A 23,428-nucleotide genomic window follows, 5' to 3' on the forward strand; every position below is an offset into this window, starting at 1 on the left:
AGCCTGATTCCTTTAGCTTCAGCCCCACCCAGGCCCAACTTCCTCTCTGTCCCCACTGGCCCTGTGGTCACCGAAATCTGACAGTGAGATAATACCCAGCATTGATGATTATTTTAAATAATAGTTGACACCAGATTATGGGGTGTGGTTCTTCAGTGTATCATGGAGTGTGATGACATGCAGAAGCGCCTCCTGCCCCTACAGGGATCCTTCATGCTTTTTTCCTTTTGATTACTTAGGACTTTTTGGTTACTTAGGACCTTGCATGAGGTCAGGTGTAGAATTTTCCACCCGTGCCATCATGCCGATGTTCAAAAAGTCATACCTGGCTCCAAAATTCAACAGTTCTGTGATATGATCCACAGAGCTACCAAATGACCCAAGAATAGTCAATTCAAAAGGTAGCCTGTTAAAAAAATAAAGGACCATGATAACTTTTCGAAAATAACTTAAAGAATCATGTGGCGCTTCAGTGTTTCCTGGATTATTCAATAATTTTTCTAGAATGAAAGGCTTGGAAATTGCTGCTTTCAAATTGTCCTAGGAGTCTGAGCTTCTTAAAATATATCCATCTCCTTGAGTTACATGTTCATATTCGTGTTCAACAATAATGGCCTTAATGGATGAAGATGTCATTCTCTGAAAGCTGTCACTTACTGGCTCAATTCTACCTGTAATTCTTGAAGTACTTCTTCCTGTATTTGGAAACATAAGAATTTTCTACTCGGTAGAACAAGTAGTCCTAGTAAATTCCTCCTTTGATAGGAAAATGGAATCTTCAAAGATAATAGCTTATGAAGATGTGTCAGTTTTGTATGAATACATATAGTTCAGGATTGGAAGTGTCTCCATCTTGTCAGTGTTATGGAATATTCCAGAACATATAGCTACTTGGATCCTTTCAAAGTGGATCAGAGTTCACAGCTAGGCAGTTTTGTTTGCTAGTTTTGTTTGTGTATTACTTTTCACTGAACTTATAAAAAAATGACAGTAAATTTAATATAATTCTGATTAGACAATTAGCCTCTCCTAGGGGCAGTATAAGATACAGACCAAAACAGGGTACATTGATAGTACACCCAGAATTTAAAAGAAACTGTGGAATCAACTCTGAGTTAAATACAGGTTGAATATACCTTATCCAAAATAAGTAGAACCAGAAGTCTCCTGATTTTGAATTTTTTTTCCAGATTTTGAAATATTTGCTTGTGCATTTAAGGAGATATTTTGAGGACAGGATCCAAGTCTAAACAGGAAATTTATCTATGTTTCATCTACTCCTTATAAACATACCCTGAAGATATTATAGACAATACTTTTAGCATTCCCACGTTTTTACCAAGACCTGTTGCATGAGGTCAGGTGTAGAATTTTCTACTGGTGACATCATATCGATGTTCAAAAAGCTTCTGGTTCTGGAGCATTTGGGATTTTGGATTTTCAGATCAGGGGTGCTCAAGATACCTTTCATATGATCAAGATCTAGAACCAGCCTAGATTGTGTCTAGAGAGTCCCTAGAAACTAGAGAAAGCTGCTCAAGCTTTGACCTCCTGGCTTATTACTTTGTGTTAAATATAAGACAACCAAGAATAAGAATAGGAAACTGGATGAACTGCAGCAGCATCCCTGGGTGTCTGAGAAGGCAAAGATGTTTTGTACAATCGAGAATCAGTGGAAGACCCTAGAAATGGGGGCTCTTCCAGTATTTCTACCCATGGGCCTGACCTTCTGCCTCTGGTCTGGAATCTGGCCAGGAATGGTTTGGGTATGGGTTGTGGGCTGTGTCCATTCTGTGGCCATGTGATGTGGAAGGTCAGGAGGACTTTTGGGTGGTGTCTTCTATAGGAAATGACCTTTGTGGTTTCCAGAAGTCCCCTACTAAATCCCATGAAGTCCATTCAGTTCACTTGGCATGAATTGCAACTTTGACAGGAAAGCTTGTGTGGCCTTGGAGTAGCTGCTATTTACTGAAATAGTGACTAATTGGGCCAAATTTTCTAAAAATAGGGACTTTATGAATAGCAGTCTATTGTCAGACTGGATACGGTTTTCTTTCTGCCTAAATTACAGACACATAATGCTGGTACAAGAGTTCAGCACGATGTTTGATGTTTAATAGTTGCTCATGAAATTCTAAAATAATCTTATTCACTGAAATTCTTAGGTGTATCCAAGAATGTACCCTGGATTAGTAAACACTGAACCAGGGTAAGTCACAGGATTAGGTTCGTTTGAGCTTGTTGTCGCAAATTTTCATAACTTTGTTTTATGTGTGCCTCTGTTTAAAGACACCTCATTTAATACGTGTAGCTGATTCATTGACATTGAACTTGCAACCTGCAGCACTAGAACTCAGACCTGAACATAACAAAGCTGTGGAATACATATAAGGCCTCTCACAGCTTTCTTGAGTTCAGGAACCCAAGACAACACTTAAGCACTATGTGTGGGTACTCCTGTTTTAAACAAAAAGCACAAAACTGTGAAAAATCTGGCACTAAATCGATGCAAAATGGATACCTGTGAGAGGAACCAGTGTGACAGGTATGGATTTGTATGACCTCAGTTGGGACCATGTGCATCTGGTGACTCAAATTTCCTCTCCTCTGCTCCTACCCAAGAAAGACCACAAAACTGCCTCGAGTACTGATTTTGCAGATACCAAGGAATCATAGCAAAGAGTATGAATTTGCAAGTATAGAATTCATCAGTCATGAGGATTGATAGTTTATATTTTAATTTTCTTTTTTACAGATGTAGGAAGCACAAAATTTTCGCCTGCCTGTTGGAGATTATTGAATATTTCCCGCTATTTTAAAGTTGACATTTTTACTTTTTAGTTGCACACAGATTGTTTAGCGTCCAAAGGGTTTTCACTTCCAATGGCTTGATCACCAAAATGAAAAAGTGATTTGAAAACAAACAAAAACTTACCCCTCAAAAAAATGCCAAAATTAAAAGCACAAAGATTTTAATTAATGAGATAATGATGATGAATTGTTAAGGTTTCCTTACTGATCAGACTTCAGAATTCTTCCAGTACAGAAGAGGCAAGGAGTGGAAATGACTCCCTCCGGTCAGCTAAATTGTCTCCTCTCCTGGATTCAATTTTGTTTCAGGTAGTGCAGTTTCTTCCGCAGATTGTGCCTTCCACTTCAAAATGTTCTCTCAATATCCATTTTCCAATGGCCTTTGCATCATTTCCTGGTATCCACTTTAAGAGCTTGCTATGAAATAAGTTTTATTTTTCTCCAAACATATCCACTAATTCCTAGAAAGGAAATCTCTAGTTCTTTCCCTCTAGGGTGGATGAATCCCAAATCAGAGGGGATTAACATGAGAGGCATATTTCCCATCCATGGGCTATCCATCTGGGAGCCTGGCTGGGGACCAGCGCTGCTTCTCCAACTGTCCATTCAGAGACCAGGCAGGCAGAGTCTCCTGTTCCGCACATGGGTATAGATGTCTGGCTGGCAGAAGGGAAGAGGAAACGTGTAGGGGGTCGGGTGGGCGTGTTTATGAAGGCCCCAGAAGCAGTGCACACTCTTCCCACATTCTTGGGCCAGAATTCATATATGTGGCTCCTCTTTAGATGCCTGGGGAGCTCACACGGGGGCTGGAAATGGGGGCTCCCTTGTTGGGAACCACGTTCTAGAAGCAGCATTCTGTTCTATGCCAGGCGAGCATGTGACAGCCAGTTGTCCCCGACACACCACAGAAAGTACTGCAAAGGTGAAATTACATACGAACTGAGGTCAATGTCAAGGGAATGAGGTTGTTGGGTGTATTTGTGTCAAATTGTCCTTGTGTCCAAGTTAAACCCCTGCTAAACCTGGTCTTTCTCAGAGGCATAGGAGCCCTTGATCAGTCATCCAGACAACCAGGCATGAGTGTCTGTTTCTCTCTTTTCTTTCTTTCTTTCTTTCTTTTTTTTTTCTTTTCTCCTGGTGCTGGAGATCAGTCCCAGGGCCTTATGCATGCTAGGCCAGCACTTTACCAGTGATCTACACCCCCAGCCCTTGGGTATCTGTTTCTGACACTCACAGGAGATACTCGATGACTGTACTCCATCTGTCCTCATGCAGCAAAGACACCCAATAAGGGCAACTTGAAAAAACATCAGTGCAAAAATGCCTGGGTCCTGACTTATGCACATAATGGGGCTAGACTCTGGCAAACATTTGCCTTATATTATCTCACTTCATCCCTAAATCCCCATTTTGAGTTGGGTTCTATTATTGAGATCCCAATTTTAGAGGTGAGGAAACCATATACACAAAGACACATACCTTGCTCACAGTCTCATAGTCCCAGCAGCCAAGCTAGGATTTCAGAGGGTAGCATTGAGAGCGATTTATGGTCCCACAGTGGCTGAAGGTCACTGGGACTGTGTATTATCTTAGTTACTTGCTAGAGAGCATGTTCCCTTCAGATGGTGATACCCAGGCTAGGACTATTGAGAAATTCACACACGCATTTTACAGACAGAGAAACTGAGACTTAGCAAATAAAAGGCCCAACTAAGGTTCCATAATAGTTCAGAGTCGTTTCCAAGTAGGCGTCCCTGACTTCATGGCTTCCTTCTAAGCAAGTGGCTGGTCACTGTGAAGAAGATAACTACTTGCCAAATAAACCTTGCTGGCAGGGCTCAGGACAGCCGATATGGAAGCCACCAGAATGATAAGGCCAAGTGATAACATAGCAAGGAGAGGCCAACCTGCAAGTGACACCTATGTCAGAGCTCTGTCCAACAGCACCCATCCCATTGACACCTAAATATGGTGAGAGACAGATCTGACTTTTATAAAAAAGTAAAAAGCCATCATAAAGTAAATGCTGCTACTTATTCAAAAGCATGAATTCCACAGATGAATCCTGTGTGCTTTGATACTTGATTCTCTTTATGGTGAGTCAAAAAATAAATCAGTGTTGTTCTTTGAATTATTTCCCAGCTTTTTTGAAATGTGTTCAACTGACCCTCCAATTAGTGGTCTTAATTAACGCTCACCGCAGGTATGCCCAGAACTGTGCTATATCCAGCCCCTCTTCTTCACCCTCGGTAAATATAATTTTAAGAAGAATCCTCATCAGGGCAAAGTTAAAAAATGCAACGTTATTTATGTAAAGCCCCTTGCTGTTACCCAGCATTCAGTGTAAGTGTGGCTAATTACAGTCAGCAATTCCCATCGTTGCAGGACTATAAATAAAACTTCAGTGTCATCATTAGAGTTATTATCTTAGTTTTGTATGAGACATTCAGTGAAAATGTCTAGGGACAATGGAAATGTGGACACACTGAGACCTTCATCTGCCACAGCCATCTTCTAGAAGATGTCACATTTTCAAGAGTCCTTATGTTTTCTCCTTTAAAGTGATAACCCTCAAAAAGACTCTCTTTGAATGATCCATCAAGTATTAGAAGTCAAGTGCAGTGTGTGTTCTGGATGATTGACAGTTTATAATGTGACAACTGACAATAAATTGAGTTGCATCAAACTTTGTGAGTGCAGGGTGGCACAGTCGTTGAGACCTTTAGACAGTAGGCAATGTTGTCCATGTCACTCCCTTTAATGTGTGATAGCAATCATTTCATATATCTCCCATAAAAGTCTATCTTCTGTTATGTAATGTGAATTAAATATAATTTATTTTTCTTGTTCTAATCAATTTTTTTTTTTTTTGCAGTGGTGGTGTTGATAGTAATTTTGATCCTAGGGAAGTGAACTAAAACCTGGTAAAAGTTGTTGGCCAGAATCGATAGGGTGCAGTGGCACATGTCTGTAATCCCAGTGGTTCAAGAGCTGAGACAGGAGGATCCCACTTTCAGAGCCAGCCTCAGCAACTTAATAAGGCCCTAAGCAACTTAGTGAGACCCAGTGTCTCAAAAATTACAAAGGGCTGGGGATGTACTTCAGTGGTTGAGGGTCCCTGGGTTCAATTCCTAGTACCAAAAAGAAAGGTTGTTGGGTAGAATCAGATTGTAGGGGCAGTGGGTATGCTGTCTCTCATGGTCCAGTGTTACTACCAGCAGAGATTGGGGATAAATTAATGAGCTCACTTAATGAGTGGTTTCAGACCACAGGTTAGGTTTCTTCACACCCAGGTCTTGAACTATTGAACAGAGATCAGTTCAGTGCGTTATGTCCAGGTTTAAAAAAGAAGAAAATCGAACAGAATTGAAAATTATAATGTACCATACATAGTAAGGATAATAAGATGCTTTATGCTTTTGTTACGGAAGTGTGTGTGTGTGTGTGTGTGTGTGTGTGTGTGTGTGTGTGTGGTGTGTACTGTATGCTTTTCCAGACAGAGAGCTACTCCTGTTCAAGGTAAGTGGAACCATTGTGCAACCAGGACTTAGGCCAGAATGAAGGTCTTCAGCATCCTTACAGAGGATATAGACTTTCTCTCAGTCTCATCAAAATAGGATGTTTGGTCTGTGCTACTCTAAAAATAGGCAATATCTCACTTTAGCTGGGATGCCTAGGGGAAAAGAATGCTTTTATTAATTGCATAATAGATTAACTAAAGGTAATGCTAACTAGAAAGAGGTGGTTTCGTGGTAGCAGTAATTGGACATCTTTACAAGATGCATAATAATCTGTAGTATCCTTATTCAGTAGTTATACTAAAATCATTTCATTTTTTATTAATTTAGGAAATTACAGTATGCCAAAATTAAGAATGATAGTGTAGTAAAAATAGATGTAGATATTATGTAGAAAAGATAGAGTTTCCCTGGTTGTCTCATTTATTGTTTAATATAAGCAATTTTTTTAGAGAGAAAGAGAGAATTTTTTAATATTTATTTTTTAGTTTTTGGTGGATACAACATCTTTATTTTGTTTTTATGTGGTGCTGAGGATCGAACCTAGCGCCCCACGCATGCCAGATGAGCACGCTCCCGCTTGAGCCACATCCCCAGCCCCAATATAAGCAATTTTTGAGCACCTACTCTGTGTCGCCTACCCAGAAGCAGAAATAGACCTGTAGATACTTGATGGCTATTTAGGGTCTGGGTGAGTCAGCTTTCCATCATGTAACAAGATGCCTGAGATAATTATAAAGATAAAAGTTTTGTTTGGGATGATGGTTTTGAAGATTCCAGACCATGATCAGGTGGACCTGTGGTTTTTAGGCTTCTTGTGGGGGTAGCTGCTGGCAATGGTGGGGGGAGCATGTGGTGGAGAAAACCACTTACCTCATGGCCAGGAAGCAAGAGAGGAAGAGGCTGGATACATAGTCCCCTTCAGAGACACACCCCAATGACCTAAGGACTTTTCAGTCGGCCTCACCACCCATTGGTGCCACCCCAGGGATCAAAGCTTTAACACATGGGCCTCTCAGGGCATTCAACCTCCAAACTGTAATGGGGTTAGAAGGTTGAGAATGGAGAAAAATATGCACAAATTTATCTGGGCTTTTAGTGGAAGTTGTACTAACTGCAGTTTGGGAAGACATCACCCATCACGAAGATCCCTGAAGGAAAACTTGCCAGGCAAATAAGAGTTTTCCAGCTAGAGAAGGAGAGGCGTTGGAGGACATATCCCGACTCCAGAACACAGCTTGGAATTTGCTTTGTTCAGTCAGCAACTGATCTACTTCAAGTAACAATTGCTTCTTTTTCTTAAAAACAGGATTTAGCCAGGCACCGTGACTCATGCCTGTAATCCCAGCTCAGGAGGCTGAGGCAGGAGGATAATGAGTTCAAAGCTAGCCTCAGCAAAAAGCAAGCCTTTCTAAGCAACTCAGTGAGACCTGTCTCTAAATAAAATACAAAGCAGGGGCTGGGGATGTGACTCAGTGGTTTGATTAAGTGCCCCTGAGTTCAATCCCTGGTACCAAAAAGAAGAAAGAGAGAGAGAGAGAGAGAGAGAGAGAGAGAGAGAGAGAGAGAGAGAGAGAGAGAATTTAGAAAAAAATTTGGAGACTTGGATAATTACGTTTTCTATAAATTTAGTTTATCAGAAAGCAGCAATAAATAATGTGTTTTTGTTTTAATATGAAGTGAAGGGATTTTTGTTGTTTTTGCTGTTGTTTAGTTTTGTGTTGAGAGCCACAGCGAAGGGGCCCCAGCAAACTTCCAGCTGATTGGCTCACAGCAGCCCCAGCAAACTTCCAGCTGCCAGCTGATTGGCTCCTCTGCGGTGATGCTCATTGGGCTGTTTCCCTGCCCTTTCAGACCACAGAGCTGCTCATTGGGGAACTCTTTTGGCTCCGCCCATGCGACCCAGCCAATCGGCCTCAAGAGCAGGAGGAGTGGGGGAGTTGAGAGGCTCGTGGGAAGCCGTGGGAAGCCGGTGGTGGCAGTTGGGCACTGAAGGAATTCCTGAAGAGCTCCTGTGGTGCAGAGTGTGTTCTAAAAATAAAGTTTGTTTCTGCTTGACTTGGCTCCTGAATTGTGTCCAGTCAGACTTCGGCAGTTTTGTTTGTTTGTTGTGACTGGGGTAGAATTTGTTCTGTGTAATTTTGATTTTTGACTTCCCATTTACTAATCCAGTTAGGCATCTCAATATCTTCTTTTCCATAAGAATTGCAAGTGTTTATTAAAAAGGAAAAGAGAGTTAGAGGGTCAAATAAAGCTTTAGTGGCAGGGCAGGTGGACAAATCCAGGGATGAAGGGCAGGGACTGTCTCCTGGAGGTTGTTACATGGCAGATGTGGAATAAAGATGGAGCATTGGCTGGCACTGGCATTGATATGGGGGAATTCCAGAACAAAGGCCAGTGTGGCTTATTCAGCTCACGGTTTCCTCTGCTGACCTCTCTCTGAATCCTCATACTCGGAGAATGATGAGGACGGCTAGAAGACTGGCTGATGCTTGATACAGCAGAAAGAGCAGGGATCTCAGTCCTGCCCTTCAAGTCCAGCCCCCAACTAGCTCCAATGCATCAGGAAGAGCCTCTTTGAGTCGATGTCCATAGCTACAAAATCAGCCCCAAATATACTCCCTTGAAGCCATATTTTTTTCCTGGTGAAGATTCCTAAGGATTTACATATGTTTAGCGCAGAATCCAGGCCAGAGGTTGTGCTCTGTAAATGGATTTTCTCTCCCCTGACCTCTAGCCCCACATGTGATCCCAGGTTACTCTTTGATGAGGAATCATCAGGGTGGCTTTGTCATTGCAGTGCTGGACGTGCATTATGTCTTGTTTGACCCTCCCTCTCTAGAAGTCAGAATACGTTCCTGCGACACAGTAAAGTTCAATGTCCCACCGTTTCAGCCTTGGCCTTCATGCCCCTCTCAGCAGATGTGTGAGTACAACTGGGATTCTGCCATCTGTGGTACAGGGATGATGTACCAGGCTGACAGGGCACACCCAGCTTATGCCTGGAGGTTCCGAAAGTCCTGGTGGCAACTAAACATGTTTACCTTCTCTGTAAAAAATACAGGCTTTGGGTGTAGTGAGAGTGTAGGAGGTGAGAAGAAGGACCAAGCAACTTAGCAGGATCTGATGATCAGAAAAGCATAGGAAAGGTAACAAATATGCTCTGTGTTTTTTCCTGTCCTATCTCTGATCCTAGTTGGACCTCAACTTGGGATAATAAAACGAAACTCCAGTTCACATTAATGCAACTTGGTTTTTTTTTGTTCAACTCTGTTATGTGTGTGTGTGTGTGTGTGTGTGTGTGTGTGTGTACTTGAGATTGAACCCAGGGCAGTTCTTTATTTATCTATTTATTTATTTTATTTTGAGTCAGAGTCTTGCTAAGTTATTTAGGGCCTCACTAATTTGCTAAGGCTGACCTTGAACCTGTGACCTTCCTGCTTCCGCCTTCTAAGTGGCTGAGATTACAAGTGTGTCCCTGGCCGGCCCAAGTTTGTAATATACTTCTTGTTACTTCTTTCTGTGATCTTTAGATGACCTCAGCAAAAGAGCTGATGTTTTTCTTTGCCTCTAATTTAAAATAATTTGCATGTCTCTTTTCTCTTTAAGAGCACTCGTTTCCTGGAATCGTTTTATAGATATTAACTTCCAGAGGAGTTTCTGTTCAGAGCCTTTTGGATACTTGGGTGGTTTATGTCTCTTCATTTGGAGATGGTTAGATACTGACTTTCAGGTAGTATGAACTCCTTAAACCAGGATATCATTGAGTTTTAAATAGGGACAACTTGTTTGATATAGTAGATCTTGTTTTAAATGACTCCAATTGTATGTGAGGGTCTTGAAGTTTTTATGTCATATGGTAAAAGCCTTAGCTGGAATCTACACTCCATCTTTCAAAGTGTATTTCTCCTGTTCCCTTTCATTCCTATGGGAATTCCAGTGTTAACTTCCCCAATATTTTGGTTTTTGGAAGCATGTTACACTACACATAGACATCTACATTCTACATATAGATATGAATTCTCTCAAAGATGCTTATTGTGAAATCGAAGGGATTTGAGACTCAGTGTCCAGGAGGGAAGGTTATGGGGCAGGCCTACTTTAACACATGAGGAAGAGTCCCGCTCAAGCCTCATTGGTTGATTCTATGAAGTTCTTAGAGTGAGTCCCTCCCCCACCTTAAGTCCTAGAGTAAACTGAATGTCCACAGGTAGAAGGGGAGGATTGACCTCTATCAGTTCAAAACATTATTGCCCCATCTTGGACGGGCCTTACCTACGTCCTGACAAGGCCTCTGCAGTGGCTTCCCAAAAGGAAGTACTAGGCCCCTGTGTCACCTCCTGGGCTAATCTGGATCATTTCCTTTATTGCCAATTATAACTATAGTGAGTTCATTAGAAACCCTGTGCCATGATTGATTTTGAAACTCACTTGCAATTTTGTAGCAATTGTCCAAAACCCAAGGCAGTATGAAGACTGAACTTTAGAAGTGAGAAAAAGCTGCTTCTTCTTCTTCTTTTTTTTTTTTTCAAACTAACTGTGGCCCCTGGAGGCAGATCCAGATCCTCTGAGCTTAGATTTGAGCTTCTGTGAGCTGGGCAAGCATCTGCCTTGCCTTGCTTGTGTGGCATGGGATTCAAAAGAAGCAGTGAAGTAAGCCGGGCATGGTGGCACATGTCTGTAATCCCAGTGGCTCCAGAGCCTGAGGCAGGAGGATTTCGAGTTCAAAGCCAGCCTCAGCAACTTAGCGATGCCCTCAGTGACTCAGCAAGACCTTCTCTGTAAATAAAACATAGAAAGGGCTGGGGATGTGGCTCCATGGTTAAGCACCCCTGGGTTCAACCCTAGGTGTCAGATGCTGATAGCCTCCCATGTACGAGACAATAATAAAACAACCCAGTGAGATGGGGCAGGGACGGAGGCTCCGCAGGCTCCACAGTTAATGTGCTTTGGGGACTAAGATGACTTTTCTTTTCCACAGTGCCTAACCCAGTGTTCTGTGTAGGGACAACTCATGGTTGTCCTGGAGATTCAAACTGAACCAGGCAGGTCTAAATCATCAAAATATTTGAAAACCACAAGGAGCCTCAGAAGACTAAAGGCTGGAGGGGTTAAAGAGACAGCTGAGATGGGTAATGGAAACTTGCCTGACCTTGGATGGGAAATAGAGCTGGGAGAAGGTGGGGAGGAGGCGGTCCCTCTTAGCAGAATCTGGTTGGAGCTGTTGCCAAGAGAGCAAGGACACAGCCTGAGCTGTGGCAGGGGAGGGGAGAGCACAATTGGGAGAAGGTGGCATCTCCCCTCATTGTGAGACCTTCCCCCTGGGTGAGTCACTCTGTCTAGGGGCCGTGAGAATCTGACGGTGGAGGCTCTGGGGAAGCCCAGGTGGAGCCTGGAGCCTCCACAATTATAGAAATGGAAAGCTTTTTAAAAACCCAACAACAACAGCAACAACAACTAAAAAGATGTTGAGGGTTCCTAAAGATGGAATACATTGTAGCTAAGAAAATTCTTGGCTGAGAAAAGGTGGGGAGTGCTAAGACAGTTGTGGGAAGATTTGGATTCCCCCTCCCCCCACCCTTGGTTAAGGGAGGAGACAAGGAGCCAGTGGCCAGAGAGGGGACCCACTGTCCCCACCCAGTTTGCATTGTTAAAACAAACATAAGAATAGAAGACTTTGCAATGCAGTAGAATGTGGGGAAGGAAATGAAAATAGGAGAAATATAAAGAATTCAATGCATTCTTTTCTTAAGAGAATAAAAATATCTTGAACTGAGACTCATCGCCCAAAGCAAATAATCTGCTAACTTAGAAATGGCAGGAAGCCTTTTCACAAGAACAAAAGGAAGTATAGCTCTTGAGGTGTGCAAAGAGGGACCGTGAAGGGCCTGTGTGGTTTCATCTGTCACCAAAAGCCATGTTGGGTGACTCGGTTTCCTCCCCTGTGGCACTATTCATGAAAATATCTATTTACCTAATGCTTTGGGAAGACATTTGAATTTATGATTTAATCAGTTTGAAAATATTTCTGCTGAGCTTTGTCGCTTCATTTAATTTAATTTTTTTTTTTATTGTTTGGTGGCTGGTGGACTGCAGGCAGATTTAGCAGGAAAGATTACTAAGGAAGATCATCTTTGCTAAGGAGCTAGCAGGAAGGAATTGAAGAAAGAGCAGCAGATGCCGGGCACTTCTTGTTTTAGGCTCTGTCCACCACATTTACTGTTTGTTTGTTTGTTGTTGTTGTTGGTGATGGTGGTGGTAGATAGTGTGTGTGGTTTCTTTTTAGTGTGTATTTGTCTTTGTTTATAAGCTTGTCGTGTTTATATGGGGACTGCTTAAGAAGCTTCCAAACAATGAAATAAAAGCACTGATAGTTTTAAGGGGAAGAGTTCAGGAAGGTGCCATAGAGCATAAGGTAGATGCCCTGGTTTTTTTTAAGTCTGTTCATTAATTTATCATTTTGGATACATACATGATTTTCCTCATTACCTAATAAAAAAAGAAAAGTTAAGCCAGGTGTGGTGGTGCATGCCTGTAATCCCAGCGGCTCGGGAGGCTGAGGCAGGAGGAGAGCAGGTTCAAAGCCAGCCTCAGCAAAAGTGAGGCACTAAGTGAGACCCTGTCTCTAAGTGAAATACAAAATAGGGCTGGGGTTGTGGCTCAGTGGCCAAGTGCCCCTGAGTTCAATCCCTGGTAACCCTCTCCTCCAAAAAAAAAAAAAAAAAAAAAAAAAAAAAAAAAAAAAAAAAAAGTTACATGATGGATAGGTGAATGTAGCTGGGATTTGGCTCTTTTTCTTGGTCTGTTACCTTGGTTGGAGGCCAGCCCAGTGGAGTAACTGGCCTATTGTTTTTGGTCCTTGTTCCGTGAACCCCTCCCACAGGGTGCTGGCAGTGGTTATCTCTGAGATCTCAACCCAGGATAGAAACACTGTTCCTACTTAGCTTCATAAAATTTGGAAAACACAGGATAGTGCATTTTGAAAGTGAAAAGGCAATCTGCAGTGTCTTGTGTATTTTGAATTTACAGGAGCACATGCACTTGGGGGGGGGGGTGTCCTTTCCTGGTCCCAAGCTGCTTGTTCTTCTGTCTTCCTCTTGTACTGACTGGTCACAGTCCTCTCCTGCTCCCAGCTCTCTTTCCTGTTCCCTGTGACATAGAACACAAAGTACCATGCTTACTCTAAAATACTGAAAATCAGCCCCAGAAGAAAGATAAACCATGAAGACTAGCAGCTCTTCAGCTGTCTAGCAAAAACAAGTTGCCAGTCCCCAGATCTCTGGGCTCCAGATCAAGGACCCACACAACCAGACCAGGCCTACGCAGCCCACTATCCGTGGGACTTGGATCCACTCTCTCTTTATCTGGGGGCCTTGGACAAAGGGTAGCCCTTTGTCTGATTTCAGCATCTTCTTGTGAAAATCCAGCATGGCTTTAAGAGTATTTCAGATTGTGTTACAACATGGCCTCCTACCCCAAGCCTTCCTCTCTGTCTATTGCTTTCTTGGTTGGTTCCTTCCACCACTATTTATTATCTGCCCCTACCAACCAACGTGGACGGTGCCAATGATTTAAAAGGATATGATAATATGGACATGATAGCATCATGGCCCTGCTTATAATCTGGAGTACGTGTGTGTGTGTGTGTGTGTGTGTGTGTGTGTGTGTGTGTGTGTGTGTAAGGGGATAGGGATTAAAACAACTGTGTTCGGTGAAGTTCTGTCTTCTGGAATTAGAATATTTGTATCTTCCAAAAGATAAGTCCTTTAAGGGGCCGTTAATTCATTATAAAGGCTCAGGAATAATTGGAATGCCTATTTTGGGGGGTTTTGTTTGTTTGGTGCTACTAAACATTGAATCCAAAAGTTCTCTACCACTGAGCTACATTTCCAGGCTGGTCTGCAACTTATGATCCTCCTGCCTCAGCCTCCTGAGTCACTGAAATTACAGGAGTGCACCACCTCACCCAGCTTGATTCTTACTGCAATGTGCTGTCAGTCACTCTGTATTCACTCTAAGTCATGGATTAATCTGGGATCCTACACAGTCCTTTGGTTCGATCGGTTAAAATGGAACTAGAGATGGACAAAGATATAATCCTAATTTCAGGATTTCTGATAGAGGTGATGTGATCATGTGCGTTCTTGGCAGCAGAAGGTGGCATGGGGAGCTAGCAGCATGTGGTGGCTGGACCCCTAGGCATGTAAGCTTTTCTAAATGTGTTCCCAGTGTTGGCCCAGAAAGGTGATCTGCTGACAAGTGAATGGCAGATGAGTTCATTATTTTTTCATTCATCCAGGAAATATGCTTCCATGGCATGTAGTTGCTGTACTGGAGAAAACAGCTGTGGAGGTGGCCGTAGAAATACTGACCCCTGGAGTAACAGCACAGAGTTACTTGTCAGTTTATCGGTTTTTATTGGTGGTGGTGGTGGGGGTGGGGGTTCTGGGGACTGAACCCTGGGTCTCACGCCTGCTGTTTGTGCTCTGACAATGCGCTACATCCCCAGCTGTTCACAGCTCTCTGCTGTAGCTGCTGCTGCTCTTCCTGAACAGTAGCTTTCAAATTCATCCCCTTGGGGTCCTCAGGTAAGTCAAGGAGTTCAGGATCACGATGAGGAGGTTCCAGTCCTCATCCCTGCCTCCTCCGCCACAGTTTCACCTGTTACATTTTCTAAAAGCATCCGCAGCCATTGCCTCTGTGTGACCCATCACATGTGGTTTAGTCCCATCAGAGGATGACTTGGAATACTGGTGACGTTCACTGTAAAGACAAGGTAGAAGCAAAAGTCCTAATTGCTGGGGGAAGCATCCTCCTGCCAGCACATCCATGACCAGTGGGCATGGACAGAGATCCACAGTAGTCTCCTTGCATGGAAGGAAACCTATTAATCAAAAAGCCCCAAGATCTTAGTTGGCTTTATTTTGTGTGAGTTCCTCCTTTACTGCATGGATCCTCTCTAGAAAAGGTTTCTGGAAATCAACATCAATCTACCTAGAAAAAATGAAGAATTCCTAAGTTCTCATGTCATCATTTTCTCCCTTAAACAATGAAAACAAGAGAAAAGGAAAGTCTGATGTACTGAAGTAATGTAGGGGCTAGACATTCTTTTATTGATTGTATCTTCGTTAATTCTGAGATTAGCCTCTGTGGCAGAGGCTTGTTAGCTTTTCACCAAACTCATTAACTTTTCTCCCTGGGAACAGAGCTGGTTGTATTTCCTAGTTAATTCTGCAGTTAGATTCAGCCCAGTGACTTGCATTTGGCCAGTGGAATGTGAGTGGAAATGATATGTATAATTTCCAGGCCTGGCTCATCAAAACCTCCAGTGCAAAATCCTTTGTGTGCTTTCTGGACCCATGGAAAAAAAAAACAGCTTCCTGTTGAAAAAAAAGGTTCTACATCCAAAAGGAAGGAGAGTGGATTCCTGGGTCACTCCTGGGAGGGGGCACTGATTGTGAGCTTTGCGTGAGCAGGAAATACATTTCTATTGCATTTGAGCCATTATGCATTTTGGGGCTTTGTCTGTGCCTACGGCTAGCATCTCCTGACTAATAGAGGTTGTCACCATAATTTCATCATGATTAGAGAGGGGAGCTTTAAGAAGCACTTGGAAATTCCAAGAGCAACAGAGATTCTCAGCTGAAGGACTTAAAACTTCCCGTGGCGAATGATGACATAGGGCTAGACCATCATCAATGACCAGCTACCGAGGGAGCTGAGTGAGGCCAGATTTGCAAAGACCTTCCTACCTCCACCTCCCCCGAGGGTTCCTGGTATTAGAGTTTTAGTGGGGGTGCCACTTAAAGCTTGCCACTAAGAGAATGAGAGACACCCACATGGTATAGGGGGGCTGTACAGTACAGCTCCGGAGTCTGACTGTATCGTTTTACAGCCTGACTCTGCAGCTTATGGAGTGGCTTTGAACACATCTCTTAATTTCTGTTTTTCAGATTTCTCTTCAAAATGTGATGATCATAGTATTTATTTCACAGATTGTTGTGAGGATTAAATTTTATACATATATATATATAAACCTATCAAATATGTATATATAACTTCATTATGTAAAAATTTTACATATATGTATACTTAGAACCATATACATCATACAGATTTTTAAAAGAAAATTATCTGTTATTATTTGTAGCCAACTGATCCAAAGACAGACACTCATTCTTCTTTTGTTTTCCTGCTCAGAATTCAAGGTATGTTTCTGCAAATAAGAACAATAGCTGGTTGCAGATGGAATGGAAATCGTTTATGCTGCAAATATTTTTATGTAACATTGTGTCGCATCCACCAGAATATTTCAAACAGTCTACAGATAACTTTCAGAAGTTGAGCTGTACCCCATCATTCATTCCATACACGTTTATTGAACATCTATAATATATTAGAAACTATACCAGCTGTGTAAAACATAAAAGCAAAAAATTAAGAGCCCATAGATATATTGTTATAATGTGACAGCCATTGGCTTTGTGTATCAAAGTTGTTAGCCTCTGGAAAGCAAGTAGGAAGACCACCGCAGGCTTCTTTAGGACTCAGGTCCTGCAAGTTATGAAGCTGTAATAAATAATATGTGGCCAGCAATGCTTGGATTAACCCACCGGCTGCTGCCTAGGCTTGATCCAGCCTTACTCGGTGGAAATGCAATACTTGGAAGCATGACCCAGGCAGAAGGGAGCTTGTAAAGAAAAACACTGTCATCTACTAAGAACAAGGAACTAATCTCACAGCAGTGCTTTTAGCATACAAAGACACTTGAAATGAGCAAAACCCTATCAGGGACAGGTACCCCGCAGTGTACACTAAGATATGTCCATAACTGAGCATAGGTGCATTTCCGTTGTGTTTGGCATTTGACCCATCAGGAGAGGAGTTTCCAACCACCTTGTTTAGACCTTAAAATGGATACTTTTCTGGTGGACTGTGCTTTTGTAGACATTGCTAGTCTTTGATCACAACAGAATCCATCTTCCACATAAACCTATTGGATAGCACCTGCAATATGAAAATCTATCCTTTCACCCTCACCCCTCTGCCTTTTATATTAATTTTAGTTTAAGAAAGTGTTCCTGCGCTGGGATTCCAGGAACAGTTAGCTGGTTTCTGGCACAAAGCAAACCAGAAACAGGCTGTTTAAGTCACAGAAAGTGATATGGCTTCTGAGGAATTAGAACAGGGCAGTCTAAGCGGACTGGGACAGAGGCGCCACCTGGAGGGAGGAGGGGGAAGAGCACAATGAACACAGACCCTGTTTCACAGGCATTTAAAGGGGAAAGAAACAGTTCTTACCTAATAGAAAGCAAAGAACTTATCTTGTAATTTAGTCTAGATTAATAAGCTCGAGAACACATCGTTACAGGATCTCTAACAAGTTCTCTTCCTTCCTACCTTTTGTGGTTTTTACAATGGATTTTCATTTAAATGCTTCATTTATATTTATCTTTTTTTGAGTGTGGAGACCCTAAATCGTTTCCAAGGTATTGCTGTTTGTCAATACTAATAGATGATTTTTCATAGAAAACAATGCCATACAGAGTATTCTTTGCTTCCCTGAGATGAAGTGGAGGTCATTGCATTCCTTGTTGATAGGAGGTAGGGAAGGACATGGCCATGAGCCAGGGTCCTCACACTGCTGCGTGTCTGCCCTTTCTAGCAGATCTAAATATCTGCTCCCCTTGCACCACCTATTCCTGCAGAAAAGCCAGTGCCAGTCTAGAATTAAGGGAACATTGACAGCAAGATAATCAAATGTTACTTTTTAAATATTCCATGAAAAATAACTTGATCCAAAATGAAGATTGATCAAAATTCTGTTTGTATATTTCTCATAAAGGTAACACTTTTTCTTAGGCAGGCTTAATTTCAGATGCGTTGTGTGCCCTACATTACATCAGGTTTCTTCCCAAGTTTTTGTTTGTAAAATGTGTTTGGCAAACCTGTCATGTGCTCCTTGGTTTTGTTTATTGCTGCTTTTGAGGAGCAAAGGCTCGTATCCTTGCTGATCTGTCTATTGAGCATCTGCTACTGTGCATGAATAAGGGACAGAGCAGATGTAGAAGATGCTTCTCAGAATTTCACCAGGAAGCTCAAGAGCCCTCCCAAGGACAGCCCTCCTCTCCGTTGGTGGAAGCTCCTCAGAGTCTGCATGAAGTGAATTTCTCAAAGCATCCTGCTGCCGGGGTCCTTGTGGTGGGTTCACAGATGTTAAGCTGCAGTCCTTGAGTCGAGAGTCCTTACAGCAATGGGAAGGGCAAGTGCTAGAACAGGCACACACAGCAAGACAATGCAAAGCCAACCTCAGGAATTGCCATGAGGAGGTACCCAGAGGGGAGGTACTCCTATAGCAAAGCATCACAGCAAAACTCTGTCCAAGGCTGTGTGTTTCTCACAGTCCTAGCGGGTAGAAATCCAAGATCAAGGGGCTGGCTGATTCATTCCTACAGAGGGCTCTCTTTCTGGTTTGCAGATGACTTCCTTGCTGTGTGCTCAAATGGTGAGCAGAAAGAGGGCCCAAGTGTCTCTTCTTATAAAGACACTAATCCCATCACAGGGACCCACCCCCATGGTGTCATCTTACCCTACTCAGTTCCCAAGGCTCCATCTCCTCACACCATCACATCACACATGGGATTTGAACATATGAATTTGTAGGGGGCGGGGGATCAAACATTCACCTTGGAACAGAGGAGAAGGTTGAACTGCAGGGGTATTTTTTTTTTTCAAAATTTTTTAGTTGTAGTTGGACACAATACCTTTATTTTATTAATTTATTTTTAGGTGGTGCTGAGGATTGAGCGCACTCATCTCACACACACACAGACACACGCCTTTACTGATGAGAATACTAAGTCACTGTGAAAGAGCTGAGCAGTCATGTGACCGAGTGCATTTCCCCAAGGCAAGGCCCCTTCTGGCCATTCCTGGAGACCCTGCTTCCATTTTAGATATCTGCAGGGCTTCTGTAAGTGGGCACCTTTTAAGAAATCAAATGACAGGAAGCTTGTGGAGGAGAGTAGGCTTATCATAGGTTTTGTTTTGGTTGGGGGGTTGAAGTATGGCCTTAGGGTTAACTTTGCTCCCCAGAATTCCAGGGGTGCCCATTGCTAAATAGCTTTTCTCTACTGCTTGTTGGTTAAACTGCAAAACCAAGGAAGGAATGCAGACTTTGATCAATGTTTGCCGAAATCTGAATAGGGAGAAAGGAAGAAAGGACAGTAGGCTATCCTTGGCTAGTCACTTGATTGGTTATTGGTATTAATCAAAAGACACAGAATGCCAATTTTATTAATCCATACTGAAATGTATAATTGTCAAGTGGGTTTGTGTTTGCAAAAATACCTGCAAAGGGAAACTAGAATCAGAAGATTGCCTGGATGGGTGGAAGCAGAGCAAGAGAGGGGCGTGGGGGTATGTTGCTGGCTGGTGGCATCAGGCTTTTATAGATATTCTGAAATCTCCACTTCCCCTGTGGGTGCATCCCTGCCAGAGCTCATCACAGCCAGTGACCAGGACTCAGCCTTCCCCAGCAATGTTGGGGAGGCCCTGCTGACCATGAGTATGGTCTCCCCACTTGATGATCTCCCATTGCTGACTCCCCCCAATCCCTCCCTATCTCAATAGGTACATTCTGTATTATAGAATATAAATCTAGGCAACCCTCTACCTTCACACATAGTGTAGTCTCCAAAGCAAGCACCACCATGCAAAAGTTGAACAATGCATGTACTTAAATATTCCTATCTCAGAAGGTTTAAGATATATTTGTATATATCTTCGTAGGTATATGACAATAGACTTAAAGTCTCTGATTATCCCAAGTCTTTAAAGTCACAGTTTTTTGATCATGTATTACCGGCATGCCACATAGTTCTTGGCTTTTGGTTTTTTCAACTAAATGCAAATGGTTACCTAAGTAGAGACCATGGAGCATTCACCTGGGCACTTTTGCTCCATTTCACGAGTTCCATCGTGTCCCATCTCCATTGCATCACTATTATGAGATCTTCATTTCTTACTTCTTATTTCAGTTGCATTTTATCATTTTCCACTTTCTAAAAAATAAATGACAATCGGGAAGTGCTCCAGATAGTCAAACAGTGGAGCCATTACCACTGTGCAGACCCAGTGATTGTCTGTAGACTTGACTAATGGAAAGAAGTCATTGCCACAATGCAGAGCTCAATTTGCTTCTATGAAAATCCAATTTTCGCATGCAAAGGACAAAAATACCATGTGATCTTCCATAATATGCTGCGTTTTAAAGTTCAATGTACAAAACTTAGGGACCTTTATACCTTCCATCAGATTGTACTTGGGTATGGCAGGGAGGTGACATTTTGCTTATTTAAATAAATTTAATAAATAATTATTGAATGCCTATTATGTGTCAGGCAGCGTACTAAGCATCTGTTTCCAAGGAGAAGAATAGGAAAAACACCTGTCTCTTGTCCTCATGTGAACCTACAAATCATCCTTATGACGTAGTTTTCAAATCCTTTAGGATAGGAATGTTTAACCTCAGCTCTATACATTTTGGGCTAGATAATTTTTTTTTTTTTTTGCTGTGGAGGGATGTCCTGAGTATTCTAGGATATTGAGCAGCATCCATGGATTCTTCCAACAGATGCCAACAGTACCCTAGTAGTCACGAAATAAAAAATGTCTCCAGATATTGCCATATGTCCCCTGGAAGAGAGGCAAGATCACCCCAAATTAGACCATTGATGGCATTAGACTTGCCATATTTCTCGACTTTGGTAGATGAATTGGCTATGGGCTTACCTACTGTTGGCCTGAGTCAGTTTGTTCCCAAAGCCTTAGAGATGTGCATGGAGACAGAAGGGCTGTGGGAGAGATTCACACTTGGTTCATGACAATAACCGTGTGTCACTTCATGGGAACTTGTCATATCCACATCCTGCATATGCAGCACCCTGCTCGTGCCTGTTGCCCACTTTACAAGACAAAGCCTGTGCTGTGGGATGTGAACTGGAACAATCCAACTAAACCAGTGGAGATCATCCACACACTGATCCTGGACAGTTGCCTAAGTAGCATTGTAAGTAAATTTAAAAAATTGAACTGAGGTCTCGGCCCACTGCACAGGACATTGCAATCTGAGACTGGGTTGGAAACCAGGCCACTGCCATCAGCCCCAACCCAGCTATGGGAACTCTCATGAGAGAGAGTTAATAGGTAAATATATCCTGTAAATGTTAGAGAGTGTGCACCCAAGACAGAAGAGAAAGGGAGAGTTGCCCGTCACACCCTCCCAGTCACTATCCTTCCCCTTCTTCAGCCTTTGCTTCCACAGAATCCATGCCCACCTCTTTATAATCCTCCAGCACTACCAGGTCCTCTCGGGCCTCTGAGAATTCCCCTTCCTCCATGCCTTTGCCCACGTACCAGTGCACAAAGGCCCGCTTGGCATACATGAGATCAAACTTATTTTCCAGGTGGGCTCAGGCCTCAGCAATGGCAGTGGAGTTGCTCAGCATGCATACAGCCTGCTGCACCTTGGCCAGGTCTCCTCCAGGCACCACTGTGGGGGGCTGGTAGTTAATGCCCACCTTAAACCCAGTGGGGCATCCACAAACTGGATGATGCTCTTGGTCTTGATGGTGGCAATGGCCGCATTGACGTCTTTTGGGACCACGTCCTTCCTGTACAACATGCAACAGGCCATGCACTTACCGTGGTGAGGGTCACACTTCACCATCTGGTTGGCCGGCTCAAAGCAGGCATTGGTGATCTCAACCATCGAGGGCTGCTGGTGATAGACTTTCTCCATCGAGATGACCAGGGCATAGGTGGCCAGGGGGAAGCGGATGCGGGGGTACCACACCAGGTTGGTCTGGAATTCCGTCAGGTTCACGTTCAGGGAGCGGGACAAAGGAAGGAGTAGTGTGGCACATTCCCCAGTCCCTTCTAGACCCCAGATGCCATCAGCAGTGCTTCTAACCATGTGTGTTAGCGCAGGTGTGGTGCCCTGTCCCACTCCGTGATATTTTCTCATTTTGAATGTGTTGTCAACATTAGAAGCAGAATGCCATAAATTTAGAAATAGTCCAGCCAAATGTACATTTTTATCATCTTGTCTTATTATGTTTGGCTTAAATTCTAGTTCAGGAGACATAACATCTTTTTTAAATAACAGTCTTTGTATTGGTTTTGTAAGTAATTTGAAAAAATTACATTTCGATTTTCAACATTTACGCCAACTTTCTGGCACATTTTTACAGCCAAGTTACACTTTAACAGAAACTATAAAGGAGATAATGAGGACCTCTTATCTGCTTGTTCTTCATGGCTGCTGGTGAAATTGGTATAATTAGGCTTTCATGAAAGGAACTGGGTTTTCCTCATAAAAAAAATACAATAATAATCCTTCCTAGTAACGCAATTGGCACTGGGCAAGCTGGAAAAAGCAAGACCTTAGTGGAAAAGTTTATGAAATTCATTGTGAGCAGAACCGCATCTTATTCAAGGCACCATCTGAAGGTTTGAAGTGATCTTTCCTTCTTCCTGATGAGAGTAATATGTGGACATTTTTCTCCATGAGGGGGAAAGAAAAGATCTCTTACAGAGAAAGTAATGTCAACATTTGAAGGAAGAGCTGCTGTACTGAAGCCATTAATAATTGCAGTGTGACACTGCAGACTGGAAAGAAAAGGTGTGTTTAACCAAATTCTTTTTACGAACAGTGCTTGGGAGCTGAATTTTTCTTTTTCTGAGCTGCTGCGGACCTCCCCACCCCACTTTACGGAATCCCTTGCAATGTGGGAGCCTGACCCAAAGCCAAGCAAATCTGCACATTATTTCAGCCAGCCAATGAGGCATGGTTTTTGGTTTGACTTCTAGTTTGGGAATTATTGGATCAATTTTCTCCTACTGTATTTGAAATGTGGTTTTAAAATTGAGTTCAAAATACAACTTTTTATTACTGATTATCTGGGTTCTCTTTCAGTGGGATAGAAAAAAATAAGACCAGAATTACTCTTCTCTATACTCATCCTTAATTTTGATTTGATTTTATGTCCAAATGGCAAGATTGGATTTTTATACACTATTAGAATGCTTTTATTCAG

At 42.6% G+C, this 23,428-nt stretch overlaps 1 protein-coding gene and 1 pseudogene across 10 annotated transcripts in view; one reads left to right on the top strand and one right to left on the bottom strand.

Annotated features, from left to right (window-relative positions):
• Camk1d (calcium/calmodulin dependent protein kinase ID) overlaps positions 1-23,428 on the top strand; it is a 392,784-nt gene that overhangs the window by 274,724 nt on the left and 94,632 nt on the right. The window lies entirely within an intron of this gene.
• Positions 21,620-22,305, bottom strand: LOC120887394 (tubulin alpha-3 chain-like; annotated as a pseudogene).

The sequence above is a fragment of the Ictidomys tridecemlineatus genome, chromosome 10, assembly GCF_052094955.1.
Source record: "Ictidomys tridecemlineatus isolate mIctTri1 chromosome 10, mIctTri1.hap1, whole genome shotgun sequence".
Lineage (NCBI taxonomy): Eukaryota > Metazoa > Chordata > Mammalia > Rodentia > Sciuridae > Ictidomys > Ictidomys tridecemlineatus.